Below are 14,069 nucleotides of genomic sequence, written 5' to 3' on the forward strand. Positions count from 1 at the left end.
AGCTATGTAAATATTCAATTTACTGTTAATAAGACAATTCAAATTCGAGAATTGATAAAAAAGAGAAAAATTTCGCTCAAAAAGAAACTGAAGTGTTTCTTCTTTTCTAAGTGCTTCGATGATGTGGATTTGACAATGAACACCAGTTAATGCAGTGTGATATGCAAAATGTCTAAGAATGTATACGATAAACTGAGTTTGTAGGTCCTGTAGAGAGCAGGGTTTTATCCATTCATTATTCCGTTCTTAGAATATCTTTGGGAAGATTTATATCTTTTTGTCCTTTCCTGGAACGTAGGCATTTATGTTTCCTTGGAAAGTTAATAGCAAATGTATTATTTCTTCTGAGGATTTTTTTAATCCATCGCATATTTGCAGATGATATCGTTCTCAAGGTTTTTTTAACCTTTTTTTTTCTGTATAAATCAGATTGTATTCAGAGGGATTTGTGCATCGTTCTACAACCTTTGTCTGGAGTTTTACATTAGTCAATTCGCAAAATAAAATTTTCATTTTTATTTCATTTTGCCGGTGATGCTTTGACACCAGTCGAAGAACAGTAATACGAGCACAAAACCTCAGAGAGAGAGAGAGAGAGAGAGAGAGAGAGAGAGAGAGAGAGAGAGAGAGAGAGAGAGAGAGAGAGAGAGAGAGAGAGAGAGAGAGAGAGAGTAGTCTTATTTCTTTTTTTACAACTAGTTAGCCTTTGACATTAAGGGTGATTATTTCAATGGTGATTTGTGTTTAATCTGTAGACCATTCCCCTTTTCTTGCAGAACCAACAATGTATTGCTAACCAAGTAAAACAATTAGAGCTAATCTGTAAATAGTTTTGCATAAAGGATAACACGGAAGAAGGTTTGCATAGAGGATGACATGCAGAAAGTTGTGTAGATTTTTGCATAATCAATTTATTACGACCATTGCCGTCAGACATTTGAGTTCAGAGTAACAATAGTATCGTTTACATCTATTTAAAGGTAAGGGTAAAGCTGTGTGGTTTCAGTTCCTGTTTCATCAGAATAGATTCTCACCAGAACGTCAGCCATGCAAGTCCAACCGCCCCCCCCCCCCCCACTGTAGTGCCCAACCACAGCAGTAGCCTCCCCAGTAAACAGCTTAAACTCACAGTCCTGGGCTGGTATCGATCTGCTGCCATGCGAATGCTAGGCAATCACGTTACCACTGTATTAGTCAGGTATTTAAGTTATACTAAAAGAATTCATATGGAATACAAATTAAAATTTTGTGATTGATTTCGTAGGTAATTTGTACCTATCTTTAGTTAATATCACAACCAAGTCAATTTTATGAAAGGTAATACTTGTTCAGTATCCACCAAAGTAAGAATGGACAAGGAGAATTTTATCAAGCAAATTATTATCTGTCAACAATTGTTAACATATATCACCCACTGTGATTCTTTGTGGTAATAAGTCAGTAACAAGAGGACATTCCAGGCAATAATATTCCATGGTGTTGGCATCGGGCCCGCCGCATAACTTACAGAAGTGAGGGACTCTCTTGCTCAGCCACCTGCCAAACTGGTCGCCAACCCAACTGAAGACAAGCACACACCACGTTATTTTGACGAACCATGAGTCCATTGCAATAATACTTGCATTGGTAAGGAAGGAAGTGGTCATAATGCTGTGTTGATACACTGATGGCCCTCTCGGCATTAATACGACGATGAGTAGGTGAGCAAGCAGCTTAGCACACCATTTTTCTGCAGCACAGGAGAGATGGAGTGGAGTATCAGCCTCTGGAGGATCCAGTTGACAGGCAGCTTTTGCGAGACGGTCAATGGGGCTGTTAACCAGAAGTCCTATATGAGAAGGAATCCAGAGGAATCCAGTAAGTTTATGTTGGTTGTGTTTAGTTACCCAAGTATTTGTGTAACCAGGTGCTGGTTTGTGTGATGAGTGGGTTCGGAGTGCTGGCTGGGAGTCGCAGATGATCAAGCTGTTATATATGGTCGGTGAGATTAGAATAACTGCATCTAGAAATCCATTTAGCTCACAATACGTGGAGGTTGATGACTTAGTGAGGCGAAGCCCTGTCCGACCCTCTGGTTCGAAAGTGGCAGAAAAAACAGCACATCCCGCCCTGCCATCCTGCTTCAGGGAGCCGTCTGTGTACAGGTGGTGGGCTATACTGCGCGACGAGGACAGTCTGACTGTCTGTCGATGGTCTCCAATGCATGTTGAAGTTGAGGCAATGTACACTGTTAGAAAAAACCGTATTTTTTTCCATAAAAATATACTCTTCGCAACCGTATTTCAGCAAAATGGAGGCGACCGTAACTTTACCTTACTTTGTTATATTTTACGGGTTGGTGAAAGTAGTATCACTCTTTTACATCAATATATCCGTTTTTAAGAGGTAAAAATCCTGGGATATAAGTTGCCAGACATTTACCGGCTTTTAATGCAAATTTTTAACAGTGTAGTCTTGGAGAATGGAGTTTAAGAGATTGTGGCACAGGTGTGTGCCAGGGTGCAAGGCCATGATCCACATTCTCTGCCACGATGTTGATATTAAAACCCTGAATGCTTGAAGAGACTGTGCTGACGAGTGTATGTCACCTCTGGTGTAGAAGTGGACAAGGTGCATTCAGATCCAGAGAAGTCCTGGCGATGTGTGAGTATTGAGAAGAAAGGTGAGAATAATACAAATATTTAATACTGAAGTAGGTGACATTGGAGTATATTCTCTTAACAAGTGGAGGGAGACGGAGTTTAAGTTGCATGTTTATAATTCAAGTGGAGAGAGAGAGAGAGAGAGAGAGAGAGAGAGAGAGAGAGAGAGAGAGAGAGAGAGAGAGAGGAGAGAGAGAGAGAGAGAGAGAGAGAGAAATACTTCGACTGGTTGTGAATGAATAATTTTGATGTACCATTGATAATAAGACATTAACTGCTTGATTGATAAGGAGTAAAACATTGATTAGACTCCAAGAGGTCTATAACAAAGAAAGTAGTAGGCCTACTCAGTTCAGTTGAGGTTATTTGACCTAAAAATAACTTTATCCAGATCAGATCAGATCAGATTCACGTTGAGGTTTTGCCTTTGCAGCGCATTTTTTAAAAGTAGCCCATCCGATTTCTTCTTTACACACAAAAACTATTTACTTTATTATAAAAATTGGAAGAATTTTTTTTTTATTTCTTAGTCATTAAAAAAACAAGTATATTTCATTGGAATCATAGGTAGATTTTAAGAAAATACATCAATTCGTTTTTTTAAAAATAATTAAATTAGCATATGTTAACAATTTCATAGTTGCCAATACTTCTGAACAAGTAACTCCCTTCTGTTGTATTATAACTGTAAAAAACATTATCGACAATAAGATCAAGTAAGAAAATATTAACCACATAGTCAATAAAGGTTATTCTAACTAAAACAACACAACTTTCCACTTTCTCTAAGTAAAGATCATTATAGTTTTTGTCAGAAAACCTTTGCTTTGTCCTGTTTCTGTGATCATTGGAGGACTTTGGGGGATTTTCTTCTTCTCTCTTGGGAGTTTAAGGAAAACTGCAGCAAACGTCCTTCACTTTCGAGTTACGTGTCTTTCTTTATTCTGCCTTTGAAAACAACAAAGTAAGGATTATTGTAACTTTTTCCCTGCATATATAACAATGTGGAAAATTTTTTAGCATTCAGGCCCTATTTCCTCTTTGGGAAATCAGTTAATGATACAATTACACCTACTTAGTTTTCTGCATTGAATAATGGATTCCGTTGATACAGAATTTTGGCATCTGTAGAGGCATACGTTGTGACATGTAGTAATTATATAATACCGTTGCTAATTGCAGTGATGCTGCTATAGAATTATATTAATGTAATATATTAAATCATATAGAAAATTAGTTATATTAGATATTTAATCTTCGGCGTGGCCTGTCTCCTTTGGCTGGTTGGGTTGATTCACGATCTTGGGATACTAACAATATATTTTAAGGCTTCCTTGAGTAAATAATTCGATATTATAGTTACCATCAAATAAATAATTTGAATAGAGTTTTCTATTCCAATCTACTCATTTTTATTGGCCTCTTTGCTCATTTTAAAGTCTTAGAAATGAATTGTAGTTTGTATTTCCCACAATCACCTTTACCAAATCGCTGTTTACAAAAACCCAGTAAGATATATTAATTCATAGAAGAAAAACTTAATGATATCTACAAACATCTTAAAAATAAATTACTATTTTTATATTATTTTCAAAAATTTATTTTTGAATAATTTTATAATCAATTTAAATTAATGGACAATAGTTTTTAATAGAAAAATTATGCCAATGTACTAAAGTTGTCAATTATAGATTTTAAATGAGTTTTTTATTACTTTTAACAGCTAAATTCTGTCATATTAAGTTAGTAAAACATTTTTTATCTATTACGCAATGCTCTCGTATACTTAGATAGTACAAAAAAAAAAAAACTCTCAGGATTACTTAGATTTCAGATTGTCATTTTCGTGTGATTTAAATAGCTTTCAGTTAGTGTTTATTTTATAGTGTTAATAATAGTTATTTCAGCAATCCCTAGATGGCCTCAGCTGTCATTTTTATACTAGATTTATTCACTATTTTTAGTACTATTTGACGACAGTAGATGGACATACTGTCATTGGTACCGTGAACCCAATTTAATTATTATTCCTGGAATTCTCAATACTAAATAACTATCAACACTAAACAACGTGTAAATAAAGAGGGAGTGAGATAAATGAAAGAATGGATAAAATGAGAGATAAATAAAGTAATGGGAGTAAAGAAACCATTTGTATTTTTTGCATATGGCTGCCAATACTCTTCCATTAGTCTCGTAAATTTCTTTTAAAGTTCTAACTACTATGACTTGATGGCAATATATTTATTAATTGTAAAGAAATACTTCCTACAGAAGTCATCTGTAGTCCTACATTATGTCTGCCATTGAATAAATATACGTATAAATGAAAGTTATTCAAATCTTCCACTGTCATTAGTTAGATTTCTTAATTATTCTATTCTATCTGTTTCCTTATTTCTCTTCCTCACTGGGCTATTCTCACTATTGGAGCCATTGGGATAATAACATCCTGCTTTCTAACTAGGGTTGTAACTTGGCTAGTAATAATATTAACCCTCCTTATTTGTGGTTTATTCTATTTGGTAGCTTAAATTTTTTTTTCTACTTGAATGTCTCACCCTTTGTTTTACCAAAATGCATTTACCAAAAAACCCTTTAGTATTCCTTAATTTCCTGTAAAATACTAATCATTATTCAATATATTATAATTTATAATGTGTATTTTTATATCTTAATTACATGATTTAAACGTAGGATTTTTTATTCCCCTAATTTAGAATTTAGACAAGAGTCTCGTGTTATATAGTATGATGGACGTGTTTAGCTTAAACTGTTGAAATAAAATATCAGCTTATTACCTTATTTCCCTGGCTACAGCTAGGTATTTTCTATGGATAATAAATTTTTAAGCATATCTCTATTTATTACACGAAATGAAAATACAAATGATTGTTAAATTAAACTTAAAATCTAGATTTTCCTTTGCCTATAACACCGTACAGCTACAAGTTACCATTATTTGTAAACATTCATTTAGGCATTTAATACCCTATTAAATCATAATTCAAAACTAAATTTTTGATACTGATTTGAAAATAGACTAATAAATATAAGATCATAAAGGGGAAAATGTATATAGAGAAAATAAATAATGCAAAATAAGGAACAATCTAATTCTTATACATCTGGCAGCATCTGACAGTCAGCTGATCGCCGTTCGCCATGACAGTCCGTCACGTCCTTCTGTCAACGTGTGTCGTCCATTGTCGATTCTGTTCGCTGTTTTACACCCTTTGGAATTCCCCAATTGCCATTATTCAGTAAGTATATTGTAATTTTATTACTATTCTCTTTCATAAGTACTTAACTTTTGGTTTTAAATGCTTATATATGGCATATTAAGTCAATTTTATACCATGAACTTAAATTGGTAAGCGTATCGTGGCAGCCATTTTTCTGGTCTCGTGAAGTTGAATGGAAATTCTATTAAAAAACGGGGCCTTATTGCCATCAATTAAGAAGTTGGAGTATTAGAATATGTAATGATAAGGTATGATAGCCAAGTTAGTTTAGCAAATGGCCATATTTGTGCATGGTAATATTATTGGTAGGGCTACACTTGGAATTTACAAATGGTCGGATTCAGGAATTTTGACTATCGGGATATTTTTATATTTTGTTACATTTTGTTCCTAACATATCCTAGATTGAAGTAGTTTAAGTTTAAATCCAGGTATTATTGTAGTGTATTTGAGATGATTAATTTAATAAACAGTGTTTTGGTATCAACGTGAGTAGGTGGTCATACACTTGACTTGGTCATATGTGGGAAAGATTCTGACCTAATAAGAAACCTTGAAGTGGAACCAGACTTTGAGATCTCTAAAACACATTAACTCATCACTTTTGATGTTAATATAAATTGCATCAGGGTATTGAAAAGATGGATCACATATAGGGAACGGGAAAATTTTGATGCTGAGAATTTTATTGAAGCTAGTGTAGTGCAAATATCTTGTGAGAACATACGTTGTGAACATATGGTAGATAGAGAATGTGTTGGGTGTTATACCAAGAAATATAATGACAATTTTGGAAAAATGTACAATACCATGTGTCCCATAAAGAGCAAAGAAATAGTTGTACGCAAAAATGTTAGATGGTATAACAGTGAGCTATTAAAGGCAAAAAGACAGACATAAGATGGAAGGTAGATGGAAGAGAGCCAAATCCTCACAAGCCAGAAATCTATATAATAAGGCCAGAAATGACTATAACATCCTGTTAGACAAAGCAAAAAGAAAATTCTACAAGGGCGAAAGTAAAAAACTAATAACATGAAGGAAATTCACAAAAACCTAGATGATTGGTAAGGGTCCGAAGTGTTACTGTCCTAAGCGGGCATCGTGTCCTCAGTGGGTCCTACCCGTTGAGGCTAAACATGTTATATAGGGAAAATGCCCCCACCAGGCTGTGTTGAGTTAGTGAATGGGGTCTCCCCTGCCATGTCCCTTTCAGGCAGTGGAGCCATATGTCAGACATGATAATTGGTAATAACCTGATAACAACTTCACACGAATATATGCCGAACGATAACATTAGCAAGGTTACCAATGATACAGTGTTACCAACGATGACTCGGATTGTTAAGGTAATATTACCGGTTACACAATATATAAATAGTACAAAAAGGGTACAGAATCTAACAAACCCATCTAGCCTAACCTAGTAGTTGAGAGCTCACAAACCTCAGGTATTTACTGAGAACGGTAAAATTAGACTCGATACGAATGATATATAGCGTTACCAACGCTACAGTGACATTACTAGCGATAGTAATGCTAGATATTTTCATACGTATTTTAAATAATTTTTCAATATAAGTTTTACACAATATATAAAAAGTACAAAAAGGGTACAGAACCTAACAAACCCACCTAACCTAACCCAGGAGTTCCCAGGTTACAAATTCGCGTATGTACTGGGAATGTTAAAATAAGCAACGTTACCAATGATACACAGTGTTAACAACGTTACAAAGGCAATGCTACGGTAATATTATCATGTATATTTTAATGAATTGTTCCATACACACTTTACACAATATATAAGGTAAACAAGGGGTGTTGGTCACCCCTGCATATTCCCTATACTGTATAACATGTTTAGCCTCAGTGGGTAGGTGCCCACTGGGGACACAACCTGCTGAGGACAGTAGTACTTTGGGTACTGTTGAGATGATTTGAGGGGATTAAAGAAAAAATGTCTTGCCTGATAATGTCTGTGCAGAGAAATTTGCTATATTCTTCAATGAAAAAATTGATAAAATTTGTAGAGGTTTCCTCCAAAATCACTTAGGACAGTCAGTTATGCCAGTGAAGGAGGGTAAGAAGTTAATAAAATTTAAGGAAATAAATATGTGCAACTTGTTAATGGTTATGAGAGAGATGAAGAATACGTACTGTGAAAACGACCCTTTCCCAAACAGTTCAATAAGTGAAGCTCCAAACAAGCAAGTTGTATATATTTACCTGAACATAATAAGGTAAATTTACAGTTTCATCCATTATGGGGAAACTGGAATAAAAATATATTTGTTGCATCAGAAATAGTGTAGTTCCAACGAATTTAACGTTTATTTTGACCGCAAACCATCCGATTTAGAGATTTACTATGTAATTGGAGTTAAAACAACAAGTTGTTCTAGAATGCAGAAAGACCCTACTTCATCCCAACAATTATGGGGGACACCAGGTGGGAACCGGGGTTTTGGGTGGGGGGGGGGGGGCGTCAAATGATATTTGCAATAAATGAATACTTATCCTTCCACCACCCCTCCCCCTATACCCCTACCTAGCCCTACCGGGGGGGGGGGGCCCTCGACCCCCCCTTAACCCTGGATAGGTACGGTCCTCGGACACCCCTTTAAGGGTATACTCGGACGCGAACGACCCCGACGCCAAAAAAAATTCTTGAAAAATCAGTTTTTGCAGTAACCTCCTTTTTTCTTTTGCCAAAAAAAAACTTCAATGAATGCTTAAAACAACTGTAAAGATAAATACTACTCATCTGCAGAAAAACTATTTATTATGAATATTTTAAAAAATTAAGTAGAAAAAAAAAAAGACCTGACATAAAAATTCATAAAAAAAAGTTTATACATATATACACAAATCCTTTTAGGAATTGATTCTTGAATGTTTAGGACACATCTTGATGTATTTTGGATGAAGTCAGACCCATGGAGGTGAAGATCTGAAATGAGAAAAAAAGGGTAACTTTTTTTGGCCAAAAAAAATTGTCCAAATTTCATGAATTTTTTTGGGTACCCAAATGAAATAGGAAGTGGCTAATTTTTTTAGGGAATAAACATATGTTATCCTAAAATAGAAATATGTAAAAAAATCTTCATTATTTTGTAAATTACATTTATATCAGGGGCCATATCTAAAGGTAATTTTTTGAGTACTTGGAAATTTCGTAAAAAAATACATATATTTAATATATAATATGATATTTATGCAGGTAAAAATACACCAAAATATCACAAATTCTATAGGGAACAAGAATATATATAGATAGGGCAGCTTACGCTTCGGATATGTCCACAAAATGGCCGCCAACCACACTGACTCAGACTCCCTAATCTGCCACTTGAAATGTAGGAAGGGTATGTCAATTTCAAGGTGTTATTTACTAATCTAATTATTATTGGATATGCATAAAAATTGTATGGTGGGTTGCTGGATAATTGTCGATTATTTTACGACTATAAAATAAAAATTCTGACCCAAAAAATTTTTTTTGAAGGGAAATAAAATCGGAAAAAAAAATGTAAAACAATATTTTAGCTAAAAAAATTTGATATTTAATCAAAAAAAAAGTAAACAAAATTTTCCGACAAATAAACATCTAGAGGAATCATTACTCTGTGATAGTTCCTTAGTACGTAGTAATTTTGAAAGAATTGGGAAAAAACGAAAAAATGGCAATCACCGGAAAATCGAACACATACCTATATATACGCCATATCTGGCTAAAAAAAAGATAGGCATGGGTAGCCAGATCATCTAGAAACACTTTCCAACACTATAAAAATATAAGTTTTGCGACACTACTTGCCAATTCCTTACGGTAACATGACTAAGCAAAAAAATGCAAAACAAATAAAAAGGGGCACTCGTGGAAAAATGGCCATTCTAATATACGGCATTACAGAAAAAAAAAATTTCAGCCACGTGCTAGGCAAACCATCAAGGCATATTTTCCGACAAATAAACATATAAATGAAATATTACTCTGTGATAGTTCCTTAGTACGTAGTAATTTTGAAAGAAATGGGAAAAAACGAAAAAAATGGCAATCACAGGAAAATCGAACACATACTTATATATACGCCATATCTGGCTAAAAAAAAAATAGGCATGGGTAGCCAGATCATCTAGAAACACTTTCCAACACTATAAAAATATAAGTTTTGCGACACTACTTGCCAATTCCTTACGGTAACATGACTAAGCAAAAAAATGCAAAACATATAAAAAGGGGCACTCGCGGAAAAATGCCCAACATTCTAATATACGGCATCTCAGATAAAAAAAAAAGACATGCACGTGTTAGCCCAACCATCAAGGCACACTTTCTAACACATAAACATGAAAAAAAAATCAATAATATACGGCAATTCCTTACTACGTAGTAAATTTTTACAAATATTGAAAAAAAAACAGAAATTGGCAACCGCAGTTAAATACCCAATATACCAATACTACGTCGTATCTGACAAAAACAAAATCACGCATGGGTAGCCAGATCATCTAGACACACTTTCCAACATTAAAAAAGCAAAAGTTTTACGACACTATTTCGCAATATCTTACGGAAAAATGACTTGGCAAAAAAATAAAAAAAAAATAAAAAGGGACACTCGCGGTAAAATGCCCGACATTCTAATATACGACATCTCAGATAAAAAAAAAGACATGCACGTGTTAGCCCAACCATCAAGGCACACTTTCTAACACATAAACATGAAAAAAAAATGAATAATATACGGCAATTCCTTACTACGTAGTAATTTTTACAAATATTGAAAAAAAAACAGAAATTGGTAACCGCAGTTAAATACCCAATATACCAATAACTACGTCGTATCTGACAAAAACAAAGTCATGCATGGGTAGCCAGATCATCTAGACACACTTTCCAACACTAAACAAGCAAAAGTTTTACGACACTATTTGGCAATATCTTACGGAAAAATGACTTGGCAAAAAAATGAAAAAAAATGAAAAAGGGGCACTCGCGGTAAAATGGTCCTCGTGGTGATGAACGACATTTTAACTAAAAAAAAAAACATGCACATGGTAGCCAAACAATCCACCAAGACTTTCCACAACTGATAACCTATACAAGTTGCACCATTCTACGACAATTTCATAATACGTAATAACTTTGATAATTATGCAAACTACCTCAGAAGGGTAAACTCGGACGCGAACGACCCCGATGCGTCTCAGAAATCGGGGAAGGAGTACAGCTACAGCAATGCACATCTGGACACTACTAGAGCGTGTAGGGGAGACACCTCCTGCAGGTCGATCACCCACAAATTCAGTCACAGGGGTGAGTCACGTGAGAAAAACCTGTTTTTTTTTGACGCTCGGGGTCGCAAACGACCCACCGTACCTATCCAGGGTTAAGGCCACAGTGATTTTCAGGGCACTACTGAACCTAATAAACCCACCTAACCTAGCCTAGGGGCCCTGTACCCCTACCTAGGGGCCCTGTACCCCTACCTAGGCCTAGCCCCTGCGAGGGGCCCCCCCCTTACAGCCACTACCTAACACATCCATCAAACCAAATCCAAAGTGATGGTACTGCTATATACATCGTTATACTATCACCATTATAATATACTCTATAAATTAATGAAGCTTACCTTAAACTGTTGGTTCATCAAGATGTGCTGCTGCTTTGAGGAAAACGTGAAGCCGTTGGGAAGGTTCCTTGACATGCAGGACAATTTTTATTTTGTCAAATTAATTTGTCTCTCTGGCACAAATCCACTAGGTTTTCAATATTCCCCGAATAACTTACAACAAAATCATTGTAAGTTAGGAAACAGTCAGGACAAGAAGATGGAATTTCAACTTCTTGTGCAACATGAGATGACGTGCTTGCTATTGCCTCCATTTCTAAGAACGAAATGAAATGCATGGGAAAGATGATGTATTGTCGCGCTGTGATTGGCCAAACATGTATGACGTCATAGTGGATAGGCGCTGTGATTGGCCAAACGTGTAAGACTTTATAGTGGACTATTTTGTCTGCGGATTATAGTGGTTACAGGGCTCATTTAAGCAAATACAAGACACAGTCAACAATAACAACAGACTTAGAAAAAATCTGGGAGGAAGACATGAGTAGCGTGAGTTTGATCGTCGATATATAAAGAACTAGGCATTTGCGACAGATAATATTTTACAGAAATACTACAAAAGACTTGCTTTACTCGGGAAATATATTATAATAGATTTCCCATAATGGATGAAACTGTAATAATACCCATAATTAAGCTAAGTATATCACAATCCTGTGTTCCTAGCTGTGAAAAAACTGCATTGATCAAACCAATGTACAATTTAACCATAAAAGAAACCCTTTCTGGTACAACTCGGGAACATAAATGGTGGTCTACAATTAAATCTGCACTCTTTGGTGTAGATGCAACAGTTCCTCCTTTACTTACACTAGATGGTTCGGTCACTCACTGTCCAAACGAAAAGGCAACCCTTTTGGCTGATGTTTTTGACAGTAAACAGAGTAATGAAAAACTTGAACTTCCTCATTCCTGTTTTCCTGAGGCTAAACTAACTAGTTTAGCTTTTCGATCTCAAGAGATTAAAGCTCTGTTGATGAATCTTGATGCTTATGGAGGTGTAGACTCAAATGGTATTTTTCCTTTGTTTTTTATAAAGACAGCAGATTTCTTAGCTCCAAAGTTGTTATTTTGCACAAGTTAGCAAGAAGAGGAGCTTTTAGCACTTGTTGGAGAATTGGTAATGTTACTCCTCTATGTAAATGTGTTTGTGGTAGCTCAAGTCCCACTGATTACCGCTCAATTTCCATAATTCCCATATCTAAAGTTTTTGAACGTCTTCTGGCAAAACATCTTAATAGGTTTGCTGAAGGTAATCATCTACTCCCTAGTTTGCAATTTGGTTTTCGTAAAGGCCTTGGAGCATGTGATGCCCTTCTTACAATCTCCAATGTTGTACAGAAATCCCTTGATTGTGGTCGGGAAGTTCGTATGATTGGCCTTGATTTTAGTGCTGCCTTTGACTGTGTTAATTGTGAAGCCCTTGTTTTCAAACTCAAACAGTTGGGAGTGGGTGGGTCGTTTCTTAGCATTATTATTGATTTTTTAAGTAATAGATCTCTAAGAGTTGTTGTTGATGAGCACCATAGTGAGTATAGGAACGTGATATCCGGTGTTCCACAAGGTAGTGTTTTCGGTCCATTACTTTTCATACTATATACACATGACATGTGGTTAGGTCTAGAAAACAAGCTTGTTGCATATGCAGATGATGCTACTCTCTTTGCATCAATTCCATCCCCTGAATGTAGATCTGGGGTTGGTGAATCCCTTAATAGAGATTTAGCTAAAATTAGTGCATAGTGCAAATTATGGGGTATGAAGTTGAATCCTAACAAAACTCAAAGTATGATTGTAAGTAGGTCAAGGACGATGGCTCCTCAACATCCGGATCTCAGTATTGATAATGTTTCTTTAAATTTGTATGACACTTAAAATTTTAGGTGTGATTCTTGACAGCAAATTTACTTTTGAGAAACACATTAGGTCTGTCTCTTCTTCAATTGCACAAAGAATTGGCTTATTGAGAAAGTCTTACAAGATTTTCGGTGATCAATCTATTCTGAAGAAGTGTTTTAATTCTTTCATTCTACCCTGTTTTGAGTATTTTTCTCCTGTCTGGTCTTCAGCTGCTGATTCTCATCTTAATTTGTTAGACAGAAACTTACGGTCTATTAAATTTCTTATTCCTGATCTAGATATTAATCTTTGGCACCGTCGTTCAATTAGTTCATTATGCATGTTGCATAAAATTCTTCATAACTCTGACCATCCTTTACATTCAGATCTCCCTTGACAATTCTGTCCTGTTCGTAATACTAGGCAGGCAGTTAATTCTAATAGCCAGGCCTTCTCCATCATGAGGCTCAATACTACACAGTATTCTATTAGTTTTATTCCAGCTGTTACCAAGTTGTGGAATGATCTTCCTAATCGGGTAGTGGAATCGGTAGAACTTAAAAAGTTCAAAGTTGAAGCAAATGTTTTTATGTTGACCAGGCTGACATGAGTCTTTTTATAGTTTATATATGACATATCTGTTTTTGACGTTGTTAATAGTTTATATAGGACATATCTGTTTTGACGCTGTTACTGTTTTTAGA

The sequence above is a fragment of the Palaemon carinicauda genome, chromosome 3 (genome assembly GCF_036898095.1).
Source record: "Palaemon carinicauda isolate YSFRI2023 chromosome 3, ASM3689809v2, whole genome shotgun sequence".
Classification (NCBI taxonomy): Eukaryota; Metazoa; Arthropoda; class Malacostraca; order Decapoda; family Palaemonidae; genus Palaemon; species Palaemon carinicauda.